The sequence below is a fragment of the Lygodium microphyllum genome, chromosome 15 (assembly GCF_053477565.2).
Source record: "Lygodium microphyllum isolate KBCC chromosome 15, Lygodium_microphyllum_v1.1.10, whole genome shotgun sequence".
Taxonomy (NCBI): Eukaryota; Viridiplantae; Streptophyta; class Polypodiopsida; order Schizaeales; family Lygodiaceae; genus Lygodium; species Lygodium microphyllum.
Genome location: NC_141149.1, coordinates 20,129,208 through 20,138,847, shown reverse-complemented (window position 1 = coordinate 20,138,847; position 9,640 = coordinate 20,129,208). Strand labels below are relative to the sequence as shown.

Here is a 9,640-nt window from a genome sequence, read left to right as displayed (position 1 = left end):
GCCCTAGCACTTTGATTATGTCGGCAGGGATCACCTGAGTCACTTCTTCATACACATACTTGTTCTGCTTGACTTGCCAACGCCAACATGCAGGGTTGCGTTTGTGTGAGCTTCAAAAAAGATGAATAGCTTCATGATCTATAAATCCTCCATCCACTTGATTCTCTTCAAGTTGGTCTGAAGGTACGCAAGTCAGTGTGCTGCTATGTAGTATATTCTTGATTCTCCCATCCATCTCCATTCCGCATACAAGGGCGAAGGATTATAGATGTGGTCCAGAATATTCATCATTCCTAGCCTCAGTCGATAATTCAAAGCACGCATTGCAGTCATAAACATAACCTGGAACACCAAGAATTTGTTCCATGCTTCGTGACTCTGCAATCCAGCATCCATGAGTAAGGAAATGTTTTCAACAGAAAACACCACTCTATTCCACTCACCTTCCCCTGGCTGTCCCCTTATTCCCTTTACTTTCATCCATTAAGTTTATTTGTAAATCTTAGATCAAACTGGTTCGCTTTGATACCAACTGTAACCTACCCGCTTGTATGCTTGCGAGACACATCTTAGCAGCCCATCAGGAGGAGGGTCTAAAAGGCTCCGCCTAGCACTCGTAGGGAATGATACAAGGTTTGCGATCTAGTTCTTCCCGAGTCTATCCCGAGCGGAAGTGTCCAGTTGTTCTCACTTGGGATCTACCTAAGGTCAGGGTTCCTTTCCTATCAACAAAGTCTCTAGGAAGGAGCTAGTGTCGAGCTCCAATTGTACCACCTTTTGTAGGGACAACAGAGATGAAGCGGTTTCAAGCTGCACCTAGTTCATGGAGAATGGGAAATGAGAGGGATGCAAAGCTCAACCTCTCTGTTGTATGGCATACCCCCATTCCTTTCCCCTAAAACATAATAAATCGGAAATTCTACATCTATTAATACTAGATCTTCATTGTCTTATCATCTCATCATTTGAGAAAAGTTCCCAGCTAACCGGGACCACCCTTTCGTAGGACGAATCTAAATCACGTCCATTTCACTTTCCTTAGTTTATTTTAGTTATCTAATTACCTAGCACATTACGTTTTGACATGCAAAATCATCTTCCTTAATTAAACAAATTAATCACGGGTTCCTTCACGTAACTTAGGCACTGACACAAAAACAATGTCAAGCAAGTTCATTTTTCTCAAGTATCTATTCTTTATTTATCATAATTCTAGATTACATCCAATATCATGCCCGAAGGCCATCCCAGCAATCTACAGGATTGCTGCTCCAAGTTCCGCCCGTAGACTAGTACACGAACCTTGAGATGCCATCTCGAGTCACGTCGACCTCTTGCACGGGATCCGGAGGCAAGGGATTTACAGCCAGAGCCTTCCCTAGCACCCAACCGTCCTCTCGCTCCATGCAGCACCCACAGAGAGACCTCTCGCGGCAGGTTAGGTCCATATACCCGGCACGGTTAACAACCCCCTTGGATAGGGCCAGGCAAATAGTCGGAGGTAATTGATTTCTGCCTCTCTTTCAACCTGAAGCATTAAGTGTTTTCCTCAAATTAGTTCCTTGAGCAAAGAGATCAAGTAATGTACCTTAGTACAAGTATGAACATTTTCGAGGTCGTTTGTATGACCGACTACTAAGGTGTGACTCCTTTTTTTTCCAGATGCTCCCAGCATCCAATCTTGGGTCTTTTCACGTCTTAGCGAGATCCCAATAATTCCAAAACAAGATTTCGTAAGCAAATGGCCTTGGTAAGATAACTTAATTTTGACTTGCCCTTTTCCCTTGGGTTTTACCTTAGGGTATCTTAATCCCTAACTCACGCATTAGCTGGTCAGTCAAGGCAACGGACATGCCTTATTCGCAACCCAACCAAGGGTCTTTTAGTCTCTAATTTCAAGCATGCTCAGTTAACACTCATGGCAACACATGATTCTTCATTCAGACTTCCAAGATGCAGCCTAGATTCATGTGATCCTCTCAATTCTCCTAGTGCGGTTCTATGCAGGATTTCCCAATCAACCTTATCCATCATGCACATTGTGCATTTAGTATAGTTGTACCTCCTAAACGACTTTTATCTTTCTTTATCTTAAAACTCTCACCTGAGCATTTGTGGTTACTTCCTTTGTGTCATGATCCTTTCGCATTTCATATTTGATCATCTTAAGGTAGCATCCCACAGACATCTTGCAAGCTGGAAACCAACATTGACTAGTAATTAGTACATGTGCTTAAACATTATTGATGGTGCCTCTTATGAAAGCCATGTTATGGTGCTTGATGTAGCCCTTCCTATTAGCAGCCAATTTCCAACTATCCTGACTCCTCAACATCACCTTCTTCCTGTGCCCTATGTCCTCAGTTTTCTACTCAATGTGAGTGTTGGGCACCACTTGTTTGGGCTCCTCCTTGATATACAGGTTTTGATTGCTATGCTACTCCTCATAGCTTTCATAGCTTTTTCATTTCCCACCTTCACAGCTTCCGCAAGGAAAGTCTTGTAGTATTCTTCCTCATCTAAAGGTCGCTGCAACAGTTGGCCCAAAAATCAAGCAACTGGTTGATATTGTAGCAGGAGCTCTGGCCATATCGGGCTCCATAGTGGACACTCTTCTTGTACTTGTCAATGACCAAAATATGTGTATCCTTCTGACTCTCATGCTTGTATGTGCTTGCACACATGCATGGGTACTGATTTCCCTTTTAAGGTTTTCCTTGTACAAAACTCTCATCGTTCCCCCCTTTTTTTGGGGTTTTTCTTTTCAATTGTCCACATCTCGTGCATAGGTGCGGGGTGAGGTAAAAAAAAATTGCCCCGTGCACAGGTGTGGGGTGGAGTAAAAAAATTTTGCAACAATGGGAATGAACGACAAAGGAGGAGGATGAGCAGGTCAGCCACAAGATGGTAGACTCTCTGATATGCAATTTGAGGTGAAAACCAGACATTCTCATGGACACTTAGATGCAACAATACAGAAAATTCACTAAATTTTAATTTGAAAAAATTTGAGCCTCAGATTGACATGTGATAAAAAGGAAAAGTGGGCAGGGCAATATGAGGAACAAGATGGACAACATGAATGAAATGTCTGGTAGGAAAAATAAGCGTTCACATAGAAAAATAAAAAATATCAAAAAATAATATATTTGTCAAAATGGAGTTAAAAAATCCTGAGAGGATCCATGTGAAAGAAGAGCCAATAAATTTATGATGTATATAAGTAATCAAAATGGCTTTGACAAATTAAGACCCAAGCAAAAGAGAGAGAGAGAGAGAGAATATATGCCACTTGATCTAGAGCATCAATCTTCTACCCTAGTAAACTGTACACCTTTCTCTCTCTCTTTTTTGGTTCCTCCTTGGAGCCTTTACTCTTCTTTGAAACATCCTTTGATGATGATGCTTTGCTTATTGAAATAGAAACCTGCATATGCAACAAATATCAGTACACATAGTGAACGTTAAATGAGAAAACCTCACACCATATTAGTCCTTGAAATATTAGCACACATTTTGAACTAAGGTATCACTAGCCCAAGATGTGGCTAGTATAAAGTGCCACAAAGACTCTAGCAATGCACTAACCCTCCGTTAACAGATTGAACCCAATTTGAGCTGGCTCTAATTGAGGTGCATCATAAGTACATGTGGACTACTTGTTGGTGCATCTACAATTAGACTACAATTGTCCAATTTATGGAGGAAGTATAGGTTGTAGGGGCTTCTAGGCAGTAAAAACACAACACCCTAGATGTTCATCAAATCTCTCTCTCTCTCTCTCTCTCCCATTGGCTTGACCACCACAGTGGACCTCACTGCAATACTAAAACTCAATTTCCCTCTTCCAACAGACCTCAAGTCCACTTCATCCATGCCAGGTGGAGGCAGAAGCTCAAAGGCCTGCACCATCTTGCCCAACACAAGTGCTAGTATTGGCAAATATATAATACTCCTTAGACAGCTCCTCCTACTTGAGCCAAATGGGATTAGCTTGAAGTTAGCCCCATTAAGCTCTATCTTCCACTCCAAAAACCTCTTCTGCATGAACTTCTTTGTCTTGTCCCAATACCTAGGGTCATTTGCTATGCCCCATGCATTTACTAAAACTATGGTGTTTGCTGGAATGTCATAGCATCATAGCTTGGCTGCTTGGAGGTTCATATGGGGTACCAATAAGGGAATAACCATGTGTGTTTGGAGGATTTCCTTCACTGTGGCTTGATACAAACAACACCAATGCTGGGTACCGATTTTTCTTCATCTTCATTGAATTGAAGAGAATTTCACACACATGAAGTGCTATAATTCCAAATCATCTTTTGCACACATCTTGCATTTCATCCACTTATACATGCATAATATTTTCAAGGGTCCAAAAATTATGCACAAATCTGGGAAGCTTGCCTACAAGTAGGGTAGATTTGGGACATCAGGCTCAGTTATTTGTACACCCTTTCCTAACACTGCATTCAATTCATCCCTTATCTTCTTTTGGATGTCTGGATTTTTCACTAGCTCTGCAACACCCCATTTCGATGACCACAATGTGGTCTCAATTGTTGCACATGAAAATAAGTCCAAACAATCATATAATAACACAATTCATGAATGTTTGAAAAGGTGAAGAATCGAAGCACTTTATGGAATCAATTTTCCCTAAAGTGATTCCTCATAGTGCCTGTAGGTGTACAATACTAAGTAGAGTGTCATCCATTATTAGACATTTGTCTTCCACCATGAGTGAGGAGAACTCCCTATCTATATATAGATCAGGTTTGTAAAGGCCCCCAGAAGTAGTGAAGATCGTTCAATGCTTCAAGTGAAAAGATTGAATTTGCTACAGCAAGATACAGATGAATAGCCTACCTGCAACATTCATGTTTTGAATAAGATATAGCACACTATTTTCATTGATCTCTTCTTTGAGGTAGGCATCCAGAAAGAAGTCCACTCCAATATTCTCCCCCTTCTGCCTACAAAGCAAATTAAAAGAATACATAAAAAATTACAGATCTTGCAGAATGGTAGGAATTGCACCCATACAACATCGGAACCTGTTTGTAGATTAAACCATTGCACCGTGGGTCTCAAAATCCTCAATACATAGCATTTAGGTTAAGTAATGTTTCCTTCAATACAATACAATAGATGGTCAAAATCTACACACAAAGCAGCAAATGATGAGTAACTCTTACTTCTTGTGCTCATTAAGAAACGCGTCCCAAAGGAATGCGAGCCTCCGCTGGTTGGCGTCCGAGACTTGCTTGAGGTACCCGCGGAGGAGGGACTTGAAGGAAGGCACAAAGTCACCATAGTTGTACTTAAAGCTCTGCATGAGAAGGCCATTGTCCATGTTAAGGGTCATGAGCTGCACATAGAGGGGGTCATCAAACCCTTTGAACCTTGTGTTGAACATCATCCTATAGACAATGTTTTACATCATGAGCTGCAAACAGTTTTGCAAATGACAATACCTGTGGTGAGCACATTGGGCATGTCCCTGATCTCTTGACAGCAAGGTCTATCTCTTGAACTACTTGTTGGGCTACTTGTTGGTAGCATCTAATTTTGACAATGGTGTTTGCTATCTCTCACATTGACATAGGTCAACATTATACCTCACAATGTTGCTAACCAATCTACATGATTTGGCTTGGAATTGTTTCCTATAAGGATTCAAACCATATAGTAAAATATTTTATGTGTTTGGATACCAATACAATTGTCCACAAGCATGTTAATGAAACGTAACTCTACATGTCCACAATACAAGCATCATACAAATACCATACTACGAGCCAATCTCATCTTGCTTTCCTTGCAATTGATGTTGAATAATAGTGGTTCCTCAAGATTCTATAAATGATACCTCAAAATTTTATAAAGGAAGGTTAGAAATATCAAAAGAAGTTGATCCCATGAGCCACGTGTTTCATAAGAGTCCTACGAAAGATGTACAGAAAGATAATTAGTGAAGTGCTGTACAATGCATGAGCTGTTAGGCAAATAAAGCAATTAACTCATATAGGCCCATCCATTGACATCTTCTTTAGGTCCATGATAGCTAGTAGTATGACATGTGTTCAAGACTCTATATAGAAATAAGATGTTATCAATTTCATATTAATTGTAAGACCTGATAATGTAATATATGGCTGTTATAGTATGATCCAATCTATAGAAGAACATCCAAATACATTTGTAGATTGCATACTAACAAACACATGTGATGTTATAAAACTATCACTAAGTGACTAGATTAGAAACTGTATTTGGAATTTATAGTTAGATTACATGAACTAGGAAGGGTAATCATGCCGTGTATTATTGTCAATATACTAAATAACATGGCTCATGGTGTACTATCTAGAAATGACTAAAACACACCCAAAAATACTTTCAATGTTTTTATATATATTGAACATGATAGTAGCTCTTAGTGATAAATATATGACACTTAAAGCTACGTGTTTTATGGTTATATGTACTAAATATTAGATTGCACTTAGCACAAGTACGACAAATCATCTTAAAATTGTTACCCATACTAAGAGAGTTAATTAGACTCTATAGAACATGTTCAAGATATGAGCAAGATAATTGCAGACTCGAGAGGTGGTTGTGAACATACATATGAAAAATAGCAACTGTTTAGGATAGTTGTATTTCCATGGAGTTTGAGGGAAATAATGTGCAACATTAAAGTCATGCTCTTTTTCCTCTAATGTACAGGAAGGTCCACTTAGAGCACCTTTAGCAACATGTTTGCAAAATGAGACAGATCAACAGAAACACTACATTAGCATTTGCAGAAGCTAGTTTTAATATAGTGCTATACGCTATATTACCAACCAAAACATTATTATTTCCATGATACCTAAATCAAATCTTCAATTTTCCAAAATTTCCCTATATAGGAAGCTCTTAGAGAAGGTAATTCTCTCCATGAGCCTACAATTATCCTTTTCTCAGGTGTATATAGGGAATTATAGAATCCTTGCCTCCATTTGCACATAAAAATTACATTTCCTAGGTATATATAGCTAATTCTATAATTCCCTATCATCACGTATGGGATATTGAAATTCCTAGTTATATATAGGGATTGCATAATTATATATGTAGGAAATATGGGAAATTTTCCAAGGTTGTGTGAAATGCGCCACGTAGGGATTGAATAAGATCTCCTTGTAGTGACAGGAGTGTGTTCAGTTGATGGAAGCTAATGGTGCCCTCTAGTTCTTTGCCAACGTAGAAGCTGCTCTTTGAGCCTCAAGAGGAGCACTAGCTGCCACCGCCGAGTGATGCTTTTGACCCTTCTCCCGATGTTCGGAAGCACTCTCAAATGGTGCAGTTGTAGGTGCAGCTTACTCAGTCTCGCCGAAGGCCTTTATATCATCAAAGCGGCTCCTATATGGATTTGCGCTTTGGAGGAGGAGTGAGAATGCTGGCTTCAGAGAGTGAGTGGATCATCTAGAGAATTAAAACTTGGTAGTGGCTCGTGTTCAATGAAATGACCTATAATGGGAGGCTTGGTAAGGTCCTCAATACCTTGAAATCTTGGCACCTGAGTTGTATTTCTTCAATGTTTCGCTACCTCCTCCTATTTTGATTCTGCAGCAATTCCTCCTCATGGTCTACATGTTCCTTTTCCACCTCCCTTAGTAGGGGTCAAGATGACCCTACTCCAAATGATCAAGGTGACATCCATGACTGACTCGGATTGATGTCCACTCTCAATCGTGGTGACTACACGAAGTCGTGGATTGGTACTGTCAATGGCTCACATAATTCTATCTACGAGGAGCGCTAGTGGGTTTGAGTCCACCAATGCATGCCATGTGTTGGGCGTTGGACAACAAATGGACCAAATGCCAAGGAATCACGAGATGCATCTGAAAGAGTCAAGAGTCATGTCTAGAGTCATCTTTATTGCCATCTGTCAATTGAGCAAAATGTATTCTTGTATTCCAATGTATTCTAGCATCTCAATGAAAATGATGGTGTTGTATTTTGAGAGGAGTAATAAAGGGCAATGAATCTTATGTTCTAAATTCTATCTTTGCTCATAGTTCTTTTGCTCTTTTGTGCAATAACGTAATGAACCGTGAATATGAAATTCCCTGTGGTGAGTTTGAGTATTGTGGTGTTTTGTCTTTGTTAAGTGTACTGGAACACGATTACAATGGTTCATGCGATGTAACATTACATTGAAAGTTTTTTGGCTCCAAAGTTCTTGCAAGCCATAAGAAGTAGATGTTAATCAACTCTATGACCTTATGAGAAAGGATATGAGGTCACAACAAAGGTGCATCGAAGGCATTTTGATTTTGATGCTTAGATCCCTAAAAGTTCTTGTAAAGATGCATGTAAAGGGGATCAAAGATATCTATGTGTTAGTTTGGTTATGAAGCACTCAATGGGGGAATGGTTTATGTGGAGCCATGCTATTGGGAGTCTAATCACAAAACTTACATGCATATGATTTAGATGCTCTTAGCATGCCTCTTTCAAGCTTAATTATGTATTTTGAATGGGATGATATAGATATTATCTATGTGTCAGTTAATGCAAATAAACATGATGCAAAGGGAAGTATTTTGTCTAAATTGATCCAAGTTAGCCATTGCACATGAATCCTTGTTGATCGGGGGAGGAGAGCTAAGTATGCCACCATTTTCTAACAAGATCAATCTATCCTCAATAAGCTAGAAAACTCCCCCTAGGTGAGGAAAATTAGTATGTATAGGTATGTGAATGATTATACATAGCTTTTGTATTATGTTTGCCTATGTATTGGTAAGATCAGAAAAGGTATTGCCATATGATAATTGCCTTGAAAACATGGGAGGATAAGGAAATCCTTGTATCTAGGGCCATACTCCTAAGTGCAATACTAGGAGGCCATACCAAGGGCTTCTATTATAATATCCGAGATACCATTCGACTTTCTTATATACTTAAAATATATATGGTGAATATTATGCTAGAGCAAAGAGAGAACAGATGAGAGAAAAGAAAGATGTAGAGAGAGAGAGAGATAGAGAAATTGACAACACACTAGGGACTAGAAGATGGGCTAGTCCCCCGCCCCTTGTGGAGTTATATTATTGACAAGGAGCAAGCTCCTTCATTACACATGAACCAGTTCTTACTTGTAGATCTTGGAGAAAATATCACAGTTCCTTGCATGGTATACAACCGGCCAACACTTGTACAACTCAGAAGTTGGCACCTTTTGATCCTTCTTGAGTCTTCTTCTATCCTACACAATATGTGTAGGGCTCTCTTCTTGCACTTCATTTCAACATAGCTTCCGCAATACTCACACCTTGTCTTCTCCTCTTGGAACTTGATTTAATCAGAGCTTTCATAGCACTTGCACCTTCTCTTCTTCTCTTGGAACTTGATTTCAATGGAGCTTCTGCGACACTTGATTTCAGTAGAGCTTCTGTCGCACTTAATTTCAGCAAAGCTTTCGCAGCACTTACACCTTCTCTTCTCCTCTTGGAACTTGATAGCAAAGTGATGCTTCCTTCACCTCTCTCACACACAAGGAGAGCCTCCTCTTTTACAGGCTTTCAAGAGCTTCTCTTCTTGGAGAGAGACTTGAGCTAATCTTCATGCAACATGTTGT

The 9,640-nt window shown here is 39.7% G+C and overlaps 1 pseudogene; it reads right to left on the bottom strand.

The window, feature by feature from the left end:
* Positions 1-3,750: 3,750 nt before the first annotated feature.
* On the bottom strand, positions 3,751-7,637 carry LOC148024323 (trans-cinnamate 4-monooxygenase-like; annotated as a pseudogene).
* Positions 7,638-9,640: the final 2,003 nt, after the last annotated feature.